Genomic DNA, 21,912 nt, shown 5'->3' with positions numbered 1-21,912 from the left:
AGCAAACTTCTTCAAAGACCATGATGCATGCATCAAGATTGATAAATTTAACTAACCCTTAAAATCCTTGCCTTCAAAAGGTTTTCTTTCCTTTTCAGAAAACAGGACAGCACATTTAAAATAAAACCTGAAAGTGTTCTGAGCACATTTTCTATTTTAACTACAGTTTAGGTAAAGGGCATGTCGGGGGTTGAGAATTTCTTCCCATTCCCTGTTGCTACGCAACAAATGGCCCGATGTTCAGAGCGATCAAGCCTTTTGTAAAAAGACAAAGGCTAGGTTTGGGCAGGGCAAGGTGGGGGAGAGCCGGTCCTGGGAACTGACTCTTGTGGTTCGGACGCTGAGGGTAGAGGCTGCTGGCTCTTGGCTTTCCAGCTGCTACCAGAGGAAATCCAACAGTGCCCTGCTTCTCTTCCCTCCTGGCTGGGTGAGCTTTGATTCAACTTTTCTCCTCATGGGGAGGGGCGCGTTTCCCCCCCACCCCCCGGGCTGCGTTTCCCTCGTGGCTGCTGCCGGGAGAGAGTCCAGCTGCCTCTGCTGCCTGCTCCCGCCCTCTGCTGCGCGAGACAGCGGCGTCTGCTGTGACTGCAAAAATTCTCGCTGGCCGGAGAGAGAGAGAGAGAGAGAGCGCCCGCTCCTGCTGCCCTGTTCCCTCGCTGCCCTGAGCTGTTCCTGCTGCGCTGCGTGTTTCTCATCCGCCATTGCAGTTGCCGAACGGTGACCTGACCCTGCGCCACAGCGCCACCTGCAGCCGCTCGGGAGTCATCGCACCTGCCCTGCCCGGCCGGGAGCTCAACAGCGCCCCTGCTGCTTGCAACCGTGATTACACCACACGGGAAAAGGTTCAGCAGCTCACGTTATCTGCTGTTTGGTTTTTCTGGTTCTAGTTGTGGGTTGCTATTATTGTTATTGTTTGTTTATAGATACTAGTAAAGAACTGATACTCCTTTTTCCCATACCTTTGCCTGAAAGCCCTTGATTTACAAAATTAAATAATTCGGAGGGAGGAGGGGAAGAAAATCACATCCTCTGCTCTAGGGGAAGGTTCAACCTCTCTTGGCAGACACCTGTCTTTCAAACCAAGACAGGGCACTCCATCTTTTCCATCAAAAGCCAAGCAAGGTAGATACAGCTAGTTTCCTAGATTTGCTCTTATTTATTGAGTCCAATGAAAATAGGTAAGGAAAACATAAATCCAACACTGGGGAGGAAATGAATGCTATTTTTCCCAGAATTGTGAAAACCAACTTCATGGATAATACACTTGCAAATTTAATAATACCTTACTAAATCAGTGGCTGCATTACTTCCATTTCCGCATTGGGGAAATAGAATATAAAATTTTAATAGTGCACAGAATTAAGAAACAACCACTTATCATAGTCACCAGGCTGGCCCAGGGTATTTCTCAGCATGACAAAACACTGACAGCCCTCTTTTACATATTTTGCCTATACAAGCACCTAAAAAATCCAAGATATCTGTTGCAAGGGTGGGGAGAAATTACATGGAAGCAGGAATGGAAAATCTCTCCCTTAGTTAACAAATAATAGTACCACTTTTCACAGTTCCATAAACAAGATCAGCAAATACGTCTGGGTGGTTCACATAAACACAACTTGTCCTCCCTAGCTTCTTTTTCTCCCCTTGATGCCTGATGATTTTTACTTTTGCTTTTTAATATACCCTTTCATATTTTTATATGCCCTTTTATATATTTTTATACCTTTTTTATTTCCTCTGTGTTCTCTATACCCTACATGCTTATAATTTTTGATATTCTAGCTTTGTTTTGGGGTTCAAAAGGCAGGAAGACCAAACATCCCCAGTAGGAGGCCAGTGAGCCCTATGCTATTCCAAAACTCAAGGTTGCAACCTTGGTTGAAACTTTCTCTCTGGAAGATATTTAGTAAACTGGGCTCAAGCTTCACCTGGGGGGAATTCTATAGAGTAGGGGGACATTACTTCATTTCATAAGCTTCTTATTGAGGGATCCTAGACAGATATGCTAATTTGCAAGGTCTATAAAAATTGTATATGTTATACTGTGGGCATCTCAGCCTGTTGCACCTTGAAGAGCTGTGCACCTAGGATCCTATTAAAATACCAAAGTAAAACACTTTTATCCCTCTAACTGTGTCTAGCTCATATTTCTAAAACCAGCAAAAGCCAACAGCCTCACCTTCCCAGACTGGGGATAACCCATACTGCCATGCACAAAACACCTACTGCACTTGCTCCCCATCCCCAAATTGTCTGTACTTGAATTCTACCTGTTCCCTCTCTGTAGCCATCCAGTCCCTTATTTTGTCCTCAATATCATGAGTCATTTTCTTTTTTGGAATTTGAATCTGAGTCTTTCTTAAAAAATTTATTCCAATTCTCAGCTTCTCCCTAAAGGCTTTAAATTCCTTTTCTCAAAATGCTCTTTCTACTGCCCTGAAATTTACATTCAAATTCAATTTCTCTGTATCATCGTAGTGTCCTCCAATATTCCATTCACACAGCAAACTAACTTATTATCAGCTTCTTTTCCCAATTCCCACATTTTTTCAAACGTAGCCTGCACAAACCTGCTCTTTCCTCCAATATATTACAGTTTCTTGTTCTAACCTATTCAAATAATTGTCCCTGTGTCTATAAAAATGCTATATCTTTTGCATCCCTATGAAAGAGGGTGGAAAAAAAGAAAGGAAAGGAAAAAAAGAAAAGAAAAAGAAAAAAGAAAGGAAAAAAAGAGAAAAAAAGAGAAAGAAGAGAAAGAGAAAGAGAAAGAGAAAGAGAAAGAGAAAGAGAAAGAGAAAGAGAAAGAGAAAGAGAAAGAGAAAGAGAAAGAGAAAGAGAAAGAGAAAACGAGAAAGAGAGAAAGAGAAGAGAAAAGAATTCTCCTTGCTTTCTATTTCTGTGTTTAGTTGAGAAAGGAGTGGTCAAATAGATAACCCAAACCTATTTAGACTTCAACCATCCTTATTTCTTTGATCTTTTGCCCCTCCACCAGCACAGCGCCCATCCAAGGCTGAAGGCTGATAACAGTTCTAGCCTTGTGGATTCCCTAATCTTACCAAGATAAAGCGGGGCAAGAGGAATCTGTTTGAAGCCAGCACAAGAAATTGCTAATAATATTAATGACTTATGAGAAATAATTTGTATAACCACTCCTATCCTGGGGAATGTGATGAATATGTATGAATTTTACCTATAACACTGTGTCTTTGGAGGTACTGAGGTGTGTGTGTTTGTGGAGTGAACTCCCCACACCCAGTGCACCAAATAAAGCAAATACCCACTTCTCTGACTTTGTCTCTGAAGTGCCTCCGGGCTCGATTGGGGAGAATCACAGTCTCTCCACAGCTTTGGGAATAAGGAAAAGTAACTAAGATATTTTCAGACCCACCATGCACAGTATAGAAAAAGACCTCTGCATATGAATTCTAATGCATTTACTTACCATATGTACACTAGTCTCTGCAGAACATGGGCAAAGCAATATTTTTGCAAAGCCATATAATTTATCCAAAGTGGAGGAACATTTTTTTAAGAAGTAGCAAAAAGCAAATTTTATTACATTTTGTCATAAAACCAACCTGCATCTTAAATGTTGCATCTCTGCTTTACCACATAAGTGCATTAGAACTTGGCGACTAAAGGGTTATAAATATGTTGGTGAGTGTTTTTTCCCTTATCTCATTCCACTGAAATGGCTGAACCTTTTTTTGCTGAAATTATCCCACTCTAAGTGTATACCCAATGTGGGAGAACATCTACATTGGCAGGAAAGTTAGGTTTCAGAAATTAAGGAGTCATAACAAAAGTGTTCTTGCTCCTTCAACAGCACTAGCAAACGAGAGCTCAATGAGTGATAATTATCAGGTAATCTTTCTTCGTTGCACCTTCCATTTTACACTAAATTGAGCTCTTATGTTCCCTCTCACTTCTTTTGTTTCTTTTTTTTTTTTGCTGCCCAACTCATTGAAATCTTTGGACCAATCCAGGCAAATCTGATGGGGATGTGGGGCAGGAGCACAGTTAAAAAGTGCTGCAGGGTCAGGCAGGGGGAGCTGTAATGCTCAGGTGTTTTGTGGTGGTGGTAAACGTGCAGTAACTGACCTTGGTGCTTCCCCTTTACTGCAAGATGCATTGCTACCAGAACAGAGCATCTGCCATTCTTGGAAACTGTCCAGGCTGTGTTTCTGTCAAAAATATTTTGTCCAAAGACGTAGCACAAATTCTTATCATAAACTGGACATTCTAAGTCAGTGATCCATCATTTTGTTCCATAAACTTTGGCACAGTCCTCCATCCAAAAATGCAGTAGCTGACCACAGATGGAACCAATATTAATATGAGAAGGATGAGGATGCAAAGCAGATCTGGGAAAGGAAAAAAATTATTTCTTCATCCCTACTTTCCCTCCCAGACACAAATTTCTTCCAAATGCCTTTTGGAAGTATCTAAAGTGAGCAATTGAGTCAGGGTAACAATCTGACTTTTCTCAAGTACTCTCTTAAATGAAACACAATTGCTTTAAGACAAAACAGAGAATTTTTTTATTTCAGAGGCATTTTTTCTGCTAATGGAAAACAAGCTGCCATTTTCCACACTAAGCAGCACAATTTCAGAGCTGTTGAGCCCTGGAGCTTTCTCTTAGTCTTCAGTCTCAGAAGCTCTACTGCAGCACTTCTCCCAGTCACTGAGTTCAGATAACTGAGAAGTATTTTTAACTGAAGCCTAAATCTATTAAATACAATTTGCAGTTAAGTAACACTAAGGATTTGATTAAAACCTGGAATACCAGGCGTAGAGAGACAAAGAAAGATGAAAAAGAGGGGGGAAATCAGAATAAAAAAGCTCCCAAAATGCAGAAAAAGGAATCTGTATTCATGTGTAACCTCTGATTTTTTGTCTCTTTAGCTAACAAATAAAGTGAAAAATAGAGAATGCTGAATGTTTCAACAAAAGGAAAATGCCTACAGACCACAAATTTGTGCCAATTTTTAAAACTGATTAACTTTGAAACATCAGATAACAAACAGGAAAATAAATTACTTAAATCTTTGTAGAAATATGAACATCTGCTGTTTTCATTTATATTGGAATCTCATCAAAACACTGCATGTCTTTCCTTTATCAACTATTTCCTAGTTTTATCTTTTCATTAAAGGGAAGGAGAGCAAAGACACCCAGAAAGAGAAATCACATGCAGTGCAAACAGACTCAAAAATTATATTTGAAAAAACATCTGAAGCAATTGTTGCGTCTTTAATAACTTCCCAGTGAGATATTTTAGAATTAAAAAAAAAAAGGTAGCAAAAAAAAAGGAAAGTTGATAATCTAAGGGTTGAAATGCGTAAATATCCAAGATAGCTCTAAAAATCCTGACTTTGGGAGAACACAAGCTGAGCATTTGTGAGTTCTGAAGCAAGGTTGTTGTAAATGTTGTTTACTCTATTTTTAACTAGCACCCACTTAACATTATAACCACCCTTGTATATAAAAGAAAGCTTAGTAACTGCCCCTTCATTTCAGTTTTAATAGAAACACTGGATAATTCAGGAACCTGGCTAAAAATAGAGAGAATAGTAGATCTGACTTCCCATTTCTAAGACGATAAAACTCAGAAAGGTTTCTACTCAAAATGTTACGTTGTAGCTAAAAAAAAACTAAAACAAACAACAACAAATTGAAAACTAACCCCCCCCCCCCACACACACACAAAATCACAACATAAATAGACCTAATCTTTAGGAAAGTGTTGCAATGGAAATAATCAAGATCTTCAGAAGCAAGTAAGTGGCTTTTTTTGTTGCATCAAAACAAAAGATTGCTGTATATCACTTCAGTGCTCCAGAAGGATAAAATAATCTACCTATCCAACAGCCATAGCCTTGTTCATTTACTCAGTTGTTTTGCTTCTCTTCCCCAGGATGAGAAAAGTGGTGCAGTTTGCTGATGTGGAATTCAACACAGAATACTGAATTCCCCTTCATTGTTCACAATGACGTTCAGTTGGACATAGGCCGGACAGCACTGGTCCGGTCATTTATTTATATGAAAGATGTAGTAAAATATAGATAGTTTCCTGTCGCTGTTGAGCCACTAGCAGAGAAGAAAACCTGGATTCTCAGCGTGGCATAGAAAAGAGAGCTTTATTATTTTGATTCCAACTTATATAGACTTTTCAGAGGTCACCCAGATTGGTCAGTCAGAAACCTCCCCCTAGGCCTGATTGGCCAGGCCTGAACTGTCCAAATCTCGAGACACTGTTTTAATAACATCCAAACTTTATCTTTGTTTATAAAACACAGGAGAATGTTCTCATGGGAAAGACCTGTGCTAGCCACAGCTTCCCAAGATTTTTTCCACAATAATTTCACTCAAAGCTTTAAAAAAACTTTTTAAAATTTGTTTTCCCTGATATTTTCTCCCCAAACCAAGTGTTTTCTTTGTTTGAAGCCTGTTTTTCTAAATCCTCATGTCTCCAACTGAGGAAATAAAAAACCCATAACAATGTGCAGAATAATAAACAGTAGAGGACTGAAAGGGGATAGAAAGAACTGCAGTTTCATTTTGCCCACTAATATCAAATACAACTTTTTAAATAAAGTCAAAAGAGGGAAATTTTCTCCATTACCACAACCATTAAAATTTTCAATACTGCAAAAGCTATTTTTCAGTAAAAACATTTGGCATTTGTCAAGCTGACAAAAAAGCAGAACTAACAAATGTGAATATATCATTTTCTCAGGAAGGTCAAAAGTACAGATATTATGCATGTCCCGGGTTAATGATAAAACTCTCCTCCGAGAGCGAAGGGCCCCAACACCCCCTCCCCCACCCACAACAGAACCTCTTAGATGGAAGTGAAGAAAAAACTATTCATTTGACAAAACCACGCAGAGTGCCCTGCAAGACACAGGGGAAGGGGAAAACCAAGGTGAAAAGGAGTTATTCAACCTGATTAAAAAGTCCTTTTCCTCAGACGCAGCCCCTCTCCTCCTCGCCCCACCCCGGGGCCGGGTGGAGCTCCCTGAGAGCTCTGCTGTCCTCTGGCCCTCCTGGGTCTCCGGGTGACAAAGCAGATTGAAGAAAAGGGTTCCAAATGAGGAAAAAGAAAAAATAAAAAAAAAAGAACCGGAACAGAGCTCACTCCGACCGCGGTCCAGCGCGCAGTCTCTGCCGAGCGAAGAATCCTCCCCCGAAGCGATGCTTGGGGAAAAAGTTTTCAAAACAACCCACGTTTCTCTCTGTGGCTGAGTGTAGTTAAAGTGACAGGACCACACATTTTTTTTACACATTTTTTTTCTTGGGCATGTAAGCCAACGATACGGGATAAAGGATTATCATAACATCAATCCGAGACAATGCAGAAAGCTTAGCTGTTCTGTTTCATAACATGTTTTCTTATTCAACCCAGCTCAAAATCAGTATGTTTTCACTAAGCTTTCACCTCATTTCTGCTTAGAACAAACTGGGTTAAGCCATGGCATCAGCAAAACTGTGAATTAGGTTCTCTTTAAGACTAAGACCTTCTAAGCGGAGGCAAACATACTAGAAGACCCAGAAATTAGTATCTTTTTGGTGCATCTCATCCTGTTCTACTCACAACATACCAGATTGTTCACAAGTCTGATAATTTTTTAATAGCTCTATTTCCAATTACTGAACATCTTGAAAACTCCACAGAATGTGTGGGATGCTGCATTCTTCAGCCTCATGTGTATGATCATATGGTTTGATGGAGTAGGTTGAGCCTCACAGAATTCAAAGACTACCCATTGTGATAAATACATGTCATAATGTTGGCTTTTCGCAAATATTGCAATGGATACTATGTGTATTGTTTTAATTCTTTTCTTACAGAGGTAGCCTGCTTGTGAAAAATTGCTGTGTAATGATGACTAAGGTCTTTCTTTCTAGTACTAGCTGAGTTTAATAGCAGTAAAATGGCTTTTATAGTTTTATTAGAATGCTTGAACTGTCTGCTTGAACTGGATAACATCCCACGAATGGACCCTGCCTCTGACATTCCAACTATCAGCACCTGTCACCTGCAGGAACCACAATCTGGGAGCGATAACAGAATCAATGAAAGATGACTGTGCATGCTCCGAGGAGGCGGATCAGTTCCCAGAACATGCAAAATAGTTTGGAGAAAAATATGAATATATATAACTGTTTATGAATATGCAATAGGCTGAAAAGTATGTAAAGGGTGTCTCTGTCCATACCAGGTGTGCTTTTTTGGCTGAATGCCAAAGCACCCAGCACTGACCTTTTGCTTTTATCTGTCTCCTATTATCTTTTATTAAACCTTTTTAATCCTAACAGGAAAGTGAACCTTGTTTTTCACAACTGGGGGCTCGTCTGGGATCGACACCTCGCCTCCGAGACCCTGGGACACTCAGAGCGGGGGAGGGTAACCCCGCCGAGTTCGGCAGCCTGCTCTGTTTCTTCCAGCGGGAACCAGCAGGTAGCAGGTTGGAATCCCGTGAACAAGAAGGGATGAATAAAAGCAGAAGAAAGAGGGAAGGCTCCATAAAAAGCCACGGCAGGGAAGCCCCACAAATTTTTCATGCATGAAGATTCTGACAGAAAACACGGATTGTGAGTATTTTCTGGGAAGGGGTGGACACGGGGATTGACTGTGTGCGTGTGTGAGACGCAGGCTGGCTACCAGACTCGCGAAGCGAGTGAGGGGTCTCTGATACTGCGGTTCTGCTGTTTCGTGAGAAACACGGCCAGGAAGGAGACGAAGCGTAAGGAAAAAGGAGTGAAAGATCCCCCGGGATAACTGGGACGGGGTCCCAGGGAGGGGTTGGACCCCTAGGAAAAAAAAAGGAGCCAGGAATTTCCTAGTAAAAGTTTACTAGCAGGGTAACTGGGACAGGGTCTCAGGGAAGGGGTTGGACCCCTAGGAAAAAAAAGGGAGCCAGGAATTTCCTAGTAAAGTTTGTTATAAATTAGGTCTCAATAATCAATCAGAGACAATGTCCAATTAAGTATAATTTGATTTATTTAGAGCAAGCGGGTATCAGCGAGGCAGCGCTGGGCAGATAACTGCCCCAAAATACTCCGAGCCCCCCCTTTTTATGCAGTCTCTATTTTCTGACCACGTATATCTTCCGGAGTTGGTACAGCCCCTTGCGTCGTGGCGTTGCTAGGTGGTCTTATTCTGCCCTTCGGTGGTCGTGGGAAACAAGTTCTTGCACGTTCGCAGTGCCCCCCCCCCCTTTTTCCCCCCCAAGCGATGATTCTATAACAGCCCACTCCCAACAAATACAGGATACAGGATGTGCAGGGTGGGGGTCTCCCTCCCCTTTCTATTCGGTTCTGTGGACAAACAGGATGCCTTAACAGGATGTGTTAGGGCCCCTTTCCTCTCTCCTGCAATTCTGCGGATTTCTATCACAATTCCCCTCTCTCTGTATCTCCATTTTGTTCGCAGAATCGCCTTAATGCTTCATGGCTTAAGATGAACTCTTCTTCCATCTCACTCTCTTGTTATTCAGGTATGCTTTCATATTTTGCTCTAACTAACATTAAATGCGCCGCTTCCAGTCTTCCTTTAACTATAGCTATCAGCCTGTTAAAAATACATGGTCCGAAAGTCAAAGTTAGTACAATTACTACTAGGGGCCCTGCTAGTGTGGAGAGTAGAGTCGTTAGCCATTGAACCAGCTTTCATACCAGCTCTGTCGACTCTCTCTCTCTCTTTTTCGCTTATCCAGTTCTTTCCAGAGCTCAGACATTGCATCTCTAACAACACCTGTATGGTCTGCATAAACACAACATTCTTCTTTTGGGGCAATGCACAGTCCTCCTTCTTGGGCTAGTAGGAGCTCTAATCCTCTCATATTTTGGAGCACCATTTCAGATAGGGACCTCAATGATGTTTCTAAGGCACTAAAAGAACTTTCAATTTTGGCTATATCTTCATCTACGGTTTCTCACAAATTGGCAAATTCTGTGTCTTGTTTTACAAGGGAGGCTATACCTGTGCCTGCTCCTGCTGTGCCTAATGCTAATAGGGTTGCGATAGTTATAGCTGTAATAGGTTCTCTTTTTACAAGGTGGTGCCCTGGGACCGAATGGTGGTCATATATGTAATCACCTGGGTGGTAGGTGATTCTTGGCACTATTACTACTTGTATGCAATAGTCTGATTGATTAAACTCCTTCAAGGGAATATAGGGAGTTACCCCTACACTTGCGCATATCCATTTAGCATTTTTAGCTGGTATTAGCCAGTCTGCCGGCTCTTTTGGTTTTTGGGCTTGCATTGTTACTTTACATAGGTGCATTTTATAAGATGGGATTTTTCCTATGCACCTTCCTTCTCCTGATACCTGCGCCAATGTGATACCAGATTTTGTTCTTTTGCCAGATTTCCACAGACATTGAGCAGGGTTGCTCCCATTTACCCTTCTAGCTTTTTCAATTGTCCCCATAGCTTCATAGAAGGGTAGTCTGGTGTTATAGCATAGCCAGCAGTGGTCTGTTAATTCTGGGTGTGTTTTATTTAGGACCTTATAGCTGGCTACCATAAGTCTCCATAATTCTTCACTTATTTCTCCCGAGGGGGTTGGGGGTATTTCGGTTTTGGATATGGTGGTACTTTCCTCACGGTCTATGTCTAATCCATCTGCTTCAGTATTTATCATGTCTATTATGACCCAGTTTGGTCCCACTGGTTCGGGGTCATTGGGGAGAGGTTCCTTTTTTATATAGATAAGACCACCTCTGTCGGTTCCTGATTCCCAGTACCTTATACCCCAGGTCTTGCCTAGTAGCCACGTAGGATCTTGGGGTTGTGTTATATTTATGTATAACCATTTACAGGTTACTTTGGGCCCTGCTCCCCTCCTTCCAATCTGGCTACTATAGTCAGGTGGATTACAACCGTAAGGTCCCCACCCAACTTTAATATGCTTGTCTCCGTCTGGGAGCCAGGGGTAAGCTATAGTTTCGCATCCCCAATAAGCACAGTAATAAGAATTTGGGTGGTTGCAATATCCCTTTCCGGGGTTTGCACTAGGGCAAAAATACCAACCTTTACCTTCAAGCATACAAGGTTCTATAGGAGCTAAAGCACAAAGGGATGCATTAAAACTGATTTGTCCCGGTCCGAGTCAGGTTTGGATTATGGTTTGGCTGTCCCATTGTCTTAACGTCCAGTGAAAAGGTTGGTGGGGGTGCACATCAGCGGTAGTACATGTAAATACTAGGCTTAAAAGCAAGATATAGGTGTGGTAGGAAGATGGGGGTCCCAGTGCTTTTTGAATTCTTTTAGTTTGTTTAGACCCTGCCTTGGTCCCCTTTTTAGCCTTATACAGTGGTGCGTGTTTCAGGTTCTTTCTCGATTTGGGGCAGCTCATACCAGATCTTTTCATAGTCCCAGGTATGTTCACCTCACTGGCTGTATATATCCCTCTGCCTCACCCGTCGGCTTGGTTGCAGCAAGTCACAGGGATGGAATTCTTCTCGGCAGCAAGGATTTTTTTCAGGGGTCTCAGGGACAAAGGATCTTTTCTTGTAGCTGTCCCGGTTGACATGTTTAACCATGAGGTCACCACAAGGCAAATAGACCAGGGCTTTTCTGCACTCCCCGCCGGTGATATTTGCCACCATTGGTGCGGGTTCATTTGAGTGGTAATAATACAGTTCTTGGTGTATCCCAAATGCATATATGTCCCATCACTAACACATTCGGCAAATTCCCTTAGGATGTTCCCCCCCCTTGCAATGGGCCCACTATCGTTCCTGGCACACCTTACATATAAAGCAAGCAAAAGGATAGCAATTACAATTATGGATGTTGCACTTAACAATATAATTATTAACATATTCTCCAAGCAATAGATCGTGGTTTCTCAAGTATACAGTTATAGGATTCATGCATAGGCAGGCTAGGATTTCTTAAGCCTAATTTTTAAGTCCTGTGGTTGTTCCACCACTCTCCAGGTGAGGTCTCTGTTGAACTTCTTCACTCGGCTAGCGTGGGTCCAGCCTCTCTCCGCTGTCCGGACCGATGACTCTGTGGTAATCAACACAACATATGGTCCCTCCCATTGAGGGGTTAAAGATGTTTCTTTCCAAGATTTTATTAAAACTTCATCTCCAGGGTGGAATGAGTGGATAGGTAGCCACAGGGGTGGTCGTTGAACCACCAGTCCCTTCTTACGGAGTTTTTCCCTTCGGTTTTCTAGGCTGGTTATATAGGATTGTAGATGGAAATCTGATATGGCCGGGTGGTCTTCAGGCATTTCTAAATTAAATGGCATTCCATATAACATTTCATATGAGGAAATCCCTATATCTGTACGGGGTTGAGTTCTAATGTTTAATAATGCTAATGGTAAACATTTAGTCCAACTTATTTTTGTTTCTGGCATTAATTTAGTTAGTTGCTTTTTTATTTCTCCATTTATTCTTTCTACCTTGCCCAAACTTTGAGGGTGCCAAGGGGTGTGGTATTCCCAGGCAATTCCGAGCGCCTCAGATACAGCTCTTGTAATCTTAGATATAAAGTGTGGTCCCCGGTCTGAATCTATTACTTCTATAAGGCCATATCTTGGAATTATTTGTTCTAATAAAGTTTTTGCAACTGTTTGTGCTGTGGCTCTTGTCGTTGGGAAGGCTTCCACAAAGTGAGTGAGGTGGCCTACTGTTGGAAAACGCAGTTTTCCAGCAAAACTTATGCTAACTAAATAGGCCTGAGCAAAGCCTCAGCATAGTCAGGCCTCAGTAAAAATCCTAACAAGCTGTTATGAGAAACTAACACCTGGGAACCACAGCTGTGTTTCTGAGCTGTGGGAAGAATGTCATGAGAAAGAATAGGGAGTCAGAAGTGTTATGAGAAAGAATAAGGGAGTCAACAGGAGGATCCCTGAATGTGTGAGAACAAACTGCACATACGTGTGTAACTATAATTAGTAACATCTGTAACAGTATATAAGTTTCTCGTTTGGTGAAATAAAAGGGAGCTTACTCTATATCTCACATTGAGACTGCCGTGAGTTCCCTCTCGTCGTTATGTCAGTCTACTATAACCAGTAAATATTTATACCTTCCCGCAAAAGGCAATTCAGTAAAGTCAATCTGGATGTGGGAAAAAAGTCTATGTGCTAATTCTCTGCCCCCAGGGATTCTTTTTCTTAATTGGTGTCTGTTTACTTTTTGGCAAGTAACACATCCCATGGTTATCTGTTTAGCTAAGTTGTAAATACCCATGCACATATATTTATTGGCAAACTAATCCACCAGGGCCTGTGTTCCCCAATGGGTCTTTTCATGGAGTCTCTTCAGAGCCCTTGAGGCCATAGGCTTAGGTAAAATCTCTCTTCCGTCTCCCAAAACCCATTTACCCTCTGAGTTTGGTTTTATACCCACTTGCCTCAATTTTTCTTGCTCTATTGTTGTAAAGCTTAGCAGGTAGGTTGTACAGGGGTAATCTATGTATGGTTTGTTTTCCCCGTGAATATAACAAAAATCTTTGTCTGAATTTGATTGCCCATCAGGACTGTAACAGGAGCAAACTAAACCATCCACTCCGTAGTCCTTCCAGCAAGCATAACAAGGGAATCCTTCCAAGTCATACCTGCAGGTAGAACAACTTTCCCAGGGATTCCTTACCCAGAGGGGTAGTAATGCTGCTCGTTTAGCTTCTTCATCAGCCAGGTTGTTTCCCCGTACCCCTGTTCCCAATCCCTTTTGATGTCCCCTGACATGGACCACTGCAAGTTTGGAGGGTACCCTAATAGCTTTTAAAATTTCTTTTATGAGTCTCTCGTGGACTAGGCTCTTTCCTTGTGATGTAATAAGGCCCCGTTCTTCCCAGATTTTTCCAAATGTGTGTATTACCCCGAATGCGTATTTGGAGTCTGTATAAATAGTTCCCTCTCCTTTTCCTATAATTTGTAAAGCCCTTAGAACTGCATATAGCTCACATGCCTGAGCCGACCAACTTGGGCTTAGTGGGCCAGATTGGAGTACTTCTAATTTACTTCCATCCACTATCGCATATCCCGATTTGCGCTTCTCCTCAAGTACCCGTGAGGAACAATCTACAAATAATTTCATACCCTCCCCCAGTTCTGCCTCTTCTAAGTCTGGCCTGACCTTAGTTTGTTCCTCTATGGTATGTAGGCAATTGTGCCATAAGATGTTACTCTCAGGGTTCCCATACAGAAATTGTGCTGGGCTCTGTATGGATGCCACTTCTAAAGTAAGCTTGGGGGATTGTAGAGGTGCGGCAGCCCGAAGCTGCAGATCCCGAGTCCCCAGGCCCAGCGGTCAATGCTGTCTACTCCATCGATGAAGAGGCCGCCAAGGATGCCATCTCCTGGGACTCGGTGGAGGCCGAGCTATGAACCGCCCTCTCCCTCCCCTGGAAAGTTTGTTCTAAGTCTATTGGTTAAAAGTTATGCTTCCCCGCCTTGTTCCCTCTCCTGTTGCCTCCCCTTGCTGGAAGCTTCTGTTGCGGTGCTCCCCTCATTGGTTCTGTGTAATCCCCTCCCCGGTTGTTCTTCATTTGCTCCCCCGCTTGTCCCTCATGACTGTTCCGGAGCCCGTTGGCTCCGCCCCTGCTATCCCGCCCCCGGAGACCCCGTTTGTTCCCTTAAAACCCCGTGTTCCTTTGTTCCCCTCATGGTGTGGATCCACAACATGAGACCCGTAGTGCTCAGCACCCGGCATCTCTGTGGTCCGCCCCACCTGGGAGTCCCTCGACGCATCTCTGCCTTGCACCACTCAATAAACAGTGCTTCGAGGACTTCCAACCTGCTGTGGACTCTCTTTATCTCGGGGGGCTGCCAGCGACTCCACCGCCTTCTTGCGCAGAAGGTACCGGCCTCTGCCACAGGGTCCTTCTGCCCCATCAGGCGACCCTGAGGATGACAGCAGCTGCCTGCCGTGCAGAGCAGAAGAACGGGGTGGGCCGAAAGCCCGGGTCCTGGCGCGGTCCCAGTGACCAGCCAGAGCCCCGAAAGCCCACGCAAGGTAAGGCGAGAAGCATGTGCTGGACTTACAACTACAAGTGGCGCCCAACGTCCCCCTCCGGACCTGCTTTCGCCCTTTGGAGGAAAAGAGTGGAAGTCCGTTGGCTTCGCCACACTGGTGAGTCGCAGCACTCTCGTTTGAGAGGTGCTCCTCACCAGCACCACCTGCCTTCAAGAGCCCCGGGAAGCATCTGCAGCGCTATTTGTTGGTAGGGGAAGGGGTCCCCTAGCTTACCCCCTTTTTGTTTTGTTTTTCATTCGTTGCAGTTGGGTGAGAGCTTTGTTTTTTAACTTACCATTTGGGGAAAAATGGGAGTTGATTTGACAAAGAACCAGCGGGAATTTTATGTTTCTATTAAAACCACCCTTAAAGTAGCCAAGTTTTCGTTTCCCTCCCAACTCTTGAGACGTTTTGTTAAATTTATTTTTCTCGAAATCCCTGATGTCACCCCCCAGGATGTCGCTTCCATCAATTTTTGGTGTCGGGTCCGCGCTCGGATGCATCAACTCCAATCTCAAAGAGACAAGCGCGTAGACCCATTTTTTGGCATTTTAAGCCAAATTTTTCATGCGCTCCGCCCCTATCCTAAGAGTTCAGGACTCCCTGCTAGTCCTTCCCCCTCTACCCGCTCCCTCACTAATCCTAATCCCAGTCCTTCAAGAGGCGACCGTGGCGGCTCAGAAAGTCTGAGGACTCGGAGTACTTGCCTAGTCTCCGGCGCCCCCACGGCCGCTTCTTCCCCGGCTTGGGAGGGAGGTAGCGCTACCCTTCCAAGCACCCCCAGTTCTACGTATCCCGATCCCTCTTTCCTGGTTGAGCCTTCCCCATTAGTCCCCCGCAATCCCCGCAGTGTTTCCTTTAACCTTCCCGAAGAGCCACATAAGGGCGGTGGTTGGCACCAAAATGGCGCCGACTGCGTGACTTCTTCTACCCCCATTCCTTCTCCCCACAATCCTCCAGTTCCCGCCTTTTCATCGGCTTTCCCGCCGAATTCCCTTCCTAATCCCTCCCACAGGGCACCATGTCAATCTATGTGCGGGCACACCCCTTCCCTTGGACCCTCCGCCCCTGCGCCCAACCCCTTTATCCCAACTCCTCCCACATCCCCTTTCCCACCTAAGCCACAGCTTTTCCTTGACTCCTCCCCGGAACCCTCTTCGGTTTCCCCTCCCTATGTACCGCCCCCTCCAGTCCCCTCCCCGGAGGAGGGACTCTCTGGTTCCCACGGCTTCCCTTCCGGTTCCCACCGGAAGGACGCCATCTTGGGTCCCCTTTCCCATGCCGACCGGAAGGACGGCATCTTTGTTGGTCCTCCAACGGCCGCTGGCCGGAAGGAGGCCATCTTGGATGCGTCCCCCGGTTCGGGTGAGAAGGTGCAGCACCTGGACTCTGAACCAGAGATCCCCCAGGCTCCCTTCACGGCACCAGTTCAAGTTTCGTGGACGGGCAATCACCCACGGTGGGAGCCCTTTGATCGAGCCGTACTGAAGGACCTGGCCAAAACACAAAAGGAGTTTGGTCGGGATTCCAACTATTTCAAAGCAGTCCTTCACGCCACACTAACGGGCGTCCCTCTAGTTCCCTCGGACATCAAATTAGTGATGTCTTGCCTACTCTCCCCCATTGAATACTAGGAATGGGAGGATGAGTGGAAAAGACAGATCAGGGGGCTAGAGCGACTGCTACCTTCTTACGGCACTCCAAACGGCCCCACATTTGATTTGTTGTTGGGTGAAGGGGACTACTTCAAGCCCCAAACACAAGCCCGGGAGATCCCCACGGATCTCCTTGTATCCCTTGCCGGTACCGCTGAACGGGTCCTGCTTGGTATCCCTCTGGCGGATGCCCCTACTGTCCCCTACTTAGAAATTTTCAAGGCCCCGACGAGGCTTTCCGCAGCTTCATTGACAAACTCAAACAGGCCATTGATCGGCAGGTTCCGGATCACACGATCCATGAACAGCTGCTCGTTGATGGGGCAATTACCAGAGCTAACACGATCTCCAAAGAGATCATCCTCTCCCTTCCCCACAAACCGCGCCGACCATTGCCCAAATGGTTAGTGCCTGCCAGCAGCTGGCCGCCGTCAAGGCCTTGAATGTTAACACAAGCCAGGCACTTGCCATCCGCAATACCTATGCGACCTGCAACAGGTGTGGGAAGCGTGGACACTTCGCCGCAGATTGCCCGACGCCCCTCGAAGAAATTTCTAAGTTCTCCCGTTCTCCTGCCCCAGCCTGCGCCCAGCGCCCTTCCCCCGTGTCCCTAGCCAACCCTACCTCCCTTCCACCTCCCTTCCCTGCTGGCCAGGGAAACTGAAGTCGCAGCGCGAGATGCCGGCCTCGCGCTGCCAACAGCAACCGGCCGGCCTCGACCCCGCTGAATTCCATCACGCGTGGGTCGATGATGACACGAAAATACCCGGACATGACCCTTTCGTTTTGAAAGTGAGATGCGACTTCACTGACACCTTTGTTCTCACTCTTGCAGATGCAGACAACGGACCCGAGGGTTTCTCCATCATCCCTTCCTTGGTCAGAGTGGATGCAGAGGGGTTCTTTCCTATCCAGGTTCAGGTTGCCGACCCCCCTCTTGTCTTCTCTAGGAATCAGGTCGTGGCGAGGATCAAGGTTTTCCCGTTCCAAGCCATCCTCACGGAAAAAGCACTGATCGCCTGGTCCGAGACAGTTGGTAAGAACCGGCCAATGCTCACGTGTGGTCTCTCCCGGAAAGGGGACAACATCTCCCTTTCCGGCATGTTAGACACTGGTGCAGATGTCACGGTCATCTCATCCTCGAGTTGGCCGTCGGCATGGGCAAAGGAGCCTGTGGCTCAGTCACTTCGTGGTGTAGGAGGATACACTCCCGCGGAGAGGAGCACCCATCCAATTGCAATTGAAGGCCCCGAAGGTCACATTGCCACCGTGCGACCCTTCATCATTAACTCGGGATTCAACCTATGGGGGAGAGATGCCATGTGCCAATGGGGTGCCCGGGTCGAATTGGCACTGATTAGGGATTTTTGATTGGGGTCACTGGTGAGCGCCCAACCCAGCCACTCAATTGGCTGACCGATACACCTGTCTGGGTCAACCAGTGGCCTTTACCTATTCATAAATTAAGAGCACTCGAAGAGCTTGTGGAGGAGCAACTGGCGAAGGGGCACATCGTGCCCTCAACCAGTCCATGGAACTCCCCTGTCTTCATTATCCAGAAGGTGGGAGGGACCAAATGGAGGCTCCTCCATGACCTCCAAAAAATTAATGAAGTCATTGAGGACATGGGGTCTCTTCAACCCGGGTTGCCATCGCCTTCAATGCTCCCGCGGGACTGGAAGATTGCAGTGGTGGACATTAAAGACTGCTTCTTCCAGATCCCCCTACACCCAGACAATGCGCTCAGGTTTGCTTTTTCAGTTCCCTCTACCAACCGGGAACGCCCAATGCGCCGCTACCACTGGTGAGTGCTCCCACAAGGGATGAAGAACTCCCCCACCATTTGCCAGTGGTATGTGGACAGCATTCTCACACCAGTGAGAGAGGTTGCAGGTGAGTCAATCATCGTCCGCTACATGGACGATGTATTAGTCTGTTCCCCAACTGAATCCATCTTACGGACCACGCTCTCTAGGGTTGTGGGGGCCTTAGAGAGTGAAGGGTTTGAAATCCAACCCTCCAAAGTACAGGTGACAGCGCCGTGGAGATACCTTGGAGCGAAGATAGAGGAGCGAACTATAACACCCTTACCGATCAAAATTATTGATAATCCATCTAACCTGCAGGAAATGCACCAGCTGTGCGGTGCCATCAATTGGATTCGGCCCCTGATCGGTGTCTCCTCGGAAGACTTGGTCCCACTGTTTTCGCTCCTGTGTGGAGATCGCGACCTGACCTCCGCAAGGACATTGACCCCGGAAGCGAGGGAATCCATCAGGAAGGTACAGAACGCCCTGAAAACATGTCACGTTCACCGATGTGACCCCAAATTGCCCTTTAATTTGGCCATCCTAGGAAAAATGCCCCACCTGCACGGTCTCATCTTTCAGTGGAGTGCAGATGACGTAGAGGATTGACTCCTGATTATCGAGTGGGTCTTTCTGCCCATCTCCTCCCCCAAAGTGCTGGTTACGCCACAGGACAAGACGGCGCAGCTTGTTAGACGAGCGAGGTCCCGCCTGTCCACCCTAGCAGGGTGTGAGTTTGCGTACCTTCACGTTCCATTCGACGTGAAATCATTTGAATTTGTGCTCCAAAAAAGCGAGGAGATGCAAATTGCTCTTGAATCGTTTCCCGGCCAGGTAGTCACCTGGTTTCCGAAACATAAAATATTCGGTATATCTGAATTGAAAATTGTCTTAGATCGGGTTCAAAGTAGAAAACCCCTCAATGCTCCGACACTTTTCACTGACGGCTTGGGAAAATCAGGAAAATCGGTAATTGCTTGGTGGAACCCCTCGACTGAGCTGTGGGGGTGCGACGTCGAGATTGTTTCTGGGTCCCCCCAAGTGGCTGAGCTCGCAGCCACCGTCCGAGCATTTGAGCGCTTTTCTGGACCCTTCAATCTGGTCACAGATTCGGCTTATGTTGCGGGGAACGTTTCAAGGGCAGAGGACAGTTGGCTGTCCGGCTCCTCCAACCCAAAGATTAATAACTTGGTCAAGAGGCTAAAAATAGCCATTTCCCACCGTGACCAACCATTTTACGTGATGCACGTACGCGCACACACTGACCTTCCAGGTCCAATCGCGGAAGGGAATAGGGTAGCAGACGCGCTCGCTGCGCCTGTGCATGTCGCCAATGTGCCTGACCGATTCCAGCAGGCATCGTTGAGCCATGCACTGTTTCACCAAAATGTCCGGGCGTTTGAATTGTCAGTGGACCAAGCCAAGGCCATTGTGGCAGCCTGTCCCCATTGTCAACCCCTCCAAACTACATCCATGGGGTCTGGAATCAACCCCAGAGGGCTTAACAGCGGGGAGCTTTGGCAGTCAGATGTGACACATGTGCCCAAATTCGGCCGACAAAAATACGTACACGTGAGCGTTGATACCTTTTCAGGCACGATCTTTGCCACCGCGTATTCGGGGGAAAAGGCGAAGGATGCGATTTCGCACTTCCTGCAGGCCTTCGCTGTCCTTGGTATTCCTCGCGAGGTCAAGACGGACAATGGTCTGTGCTACACCTCAGGACCAGTGAGGAAATTTTTCCTCCAGTGGGGCATTTCCCATAACACCGGAATTCCCCACTCAGCCACAGGTCAGGCCCTGGTGGAGAGGGCCCATCGGTCCCTCAAGAGAGTGCTCCTTCAGCAGAAGGGGGGACCAGAAACAGAGACTCCCGCAAATCAGCTGGCGAGAGCTCTTTTTACTCTAAATTTTCTTAACTGCTCCGACAAAGAGCCAGACCCCCCCGGTGGTTCGCCACTTTGCCAACCATACGCGAGCCAAGCTGAAAGAGCGCCCCCTTGTCCTGATCAAAGAACCGGACTCCCTCAGTATCGTTGGTCCCTTCCCTCTTATCATCTGGGGGCGGGGATACTGTTGTGTCTCCACCCCCAAAGGGCCACGATGGGTCCCCGGCAAATTTGTTAAGCCCTTTCTCAAAGCAGGGCCTTTCTCCCCACTACCAGAGAAGAAGGATGTCACCACTGCCCATTGGCATCGCAGGAAAAAGGCGGAGACACCACCTCTTTCGCCTCCTCGACTTTGCCCACGTGTCCGCAAGCGCACCAGCTGACCTGCAGAGCTCTGTCCGGCAGTTCCCTGCGCCAGCCTCCCACTTCCCCATCTTCCCTATGGCTTTTCCTTCCTCCCTCCTCATCCTACCCCAACCGGTATTTCTTAAGTTAATGCTGTTCTGTTTGCCTCCCATTCAGTGGCCAAGATGCGCTTTTCCACCTACGTGTGAGTTCTTCTGCTTGTGACCATCATCGTCCCAGTCCAGCTGTGGGTCGTGAGGCAGCCAGATTCCAACATCTGGGTGACATTGGCCCACGCCATGAGCAAAGAGCAAATGTGTTTATCAACCGACGCGGTCCAAGACCCGCTCTCGTCTGCCTTGGTGGGGGTCCCAGTGCAGATAGATGCGTTTCCTCCATCCCTCGTCTCCCTGTGGAGATCAACCTTTAATTTGAATCAAAATGTTTACAAGTTTTACAAGGACCGCCAAGAATTTTCTCTCCCTCTTCCCATTCAAAACCCCCTCTTGCTGTGGCAGAAGTGGGTTATGAGTGAACTGAAGATGGAGAAGGAGCCCCACGAATTTCAATTAATTGGCTCTTTAAAAGCGATGGCATGCCTACAATTCGACTACCAAACTCCCTACAAATCTGATCAGAAACTATATCAGGGGCTGAGACAGGGCAATCCCAACTACGTTGCAAAGAATTGGTGCATCCATATCGCCCACGTAAAAGCGCCCTCGTCTCCCAATTGGCACTATGAACACCCGATTCGGCTCCCCAAGGGAATGTTTCTTATTTGCAGAGAACGCGCCTGGGCTGGAGTCCCCTCTCACCTGGTAGGTGGCCCATGCACCTTTGGCCGACTGACCCTTGCTTCACCCAACATGACCCACCTTCCGGTGTGGTCCAATCATTCGATCCCAAAAACACCTAATGTGGATGACTGCAGCACCGGAATTTATCACTGGAGCAAAGGAAAAAGGATTGCAGTTTCCGTGTTCTTGCCTTGGGTGGCTGCGGCCAAGGCACTTGGTGAGCTCGGAAATCTGGAATGTTGGGTTTCGAAGCAGGCCAAGTTAACGTCAGAGGCCATTGCGGACCTCCTACAAGATGAGCAAATCACAAGGCATGCGACATTACAAAATAGAGCGGCAATAGTGATTCGCCCCAATCGAGCTCAGAGACACTTCAGAGACCAAGTCAGAGAAGTGGGTATTTGCTTTATTCGGTGCA

General features: G+C 46.3%; 1 long non-coding RNA gene and 2 pseudogenes across 1 annotated transcript; 1 reads left to right on the top strand and 2 right to left on the bottom strand.

The window, feature by feature from the left end:
* Nucleotides 1-8,995: 8,995 nt before the first annotated feature.
* Nucleotides 8,996-9,376, bottom strand: LOC146445464 (uncharacterized). Its single transcript, XR_014851941.1, has 2 exons — nucleotides 9,288-9,376; nucleotides 8,996-9,172 (listed from the first exon to the last, which is right to left on the bottom strand). It is a non-coding gene; the product is annotated as an uncharacterized LOC146445464 (long non-coding RNA).
* Nucleotides 9,377-9,662: 286 nt separating this feature from the next.
* LOC146445463 (uncharacterized) lies at nucleotides 9,663-11,481 on the bottom strand (annotated as a pseudogene).
* Nucleotides 11,482-17,330: 5,849 nt separating this feature from the next.
* LOC146445462 (uncharacterized) lies at nucleotides 17,331-18,544 on the top strand (annotated as a pseudogene).
* The last annotated feature ends 3,368 nt before the right edge of the window (nucleotides 18,545-21,912 follow it).

The sequence above is a fragment of the Lichenostomus cassidix genome, chromosome 1, assembly GCF_008360975.1.
Source record: "Lichenostomus cassidix isolate B80296 chromosome 1, HeHo_3.0, whole genome shotgun sequence".
Lineage (NCBI taxonomy): Eukaryota > Metazoa > Chordata > Aves > Passeriformes > Meliphagidae > Lichenostomus > Lichenostomus cassidix.
The sequence above is the reverse complement of the archived record's forward strand: the minus strand, read 5'-3'. Positions and strand labels throughout refer to the sequence as shown.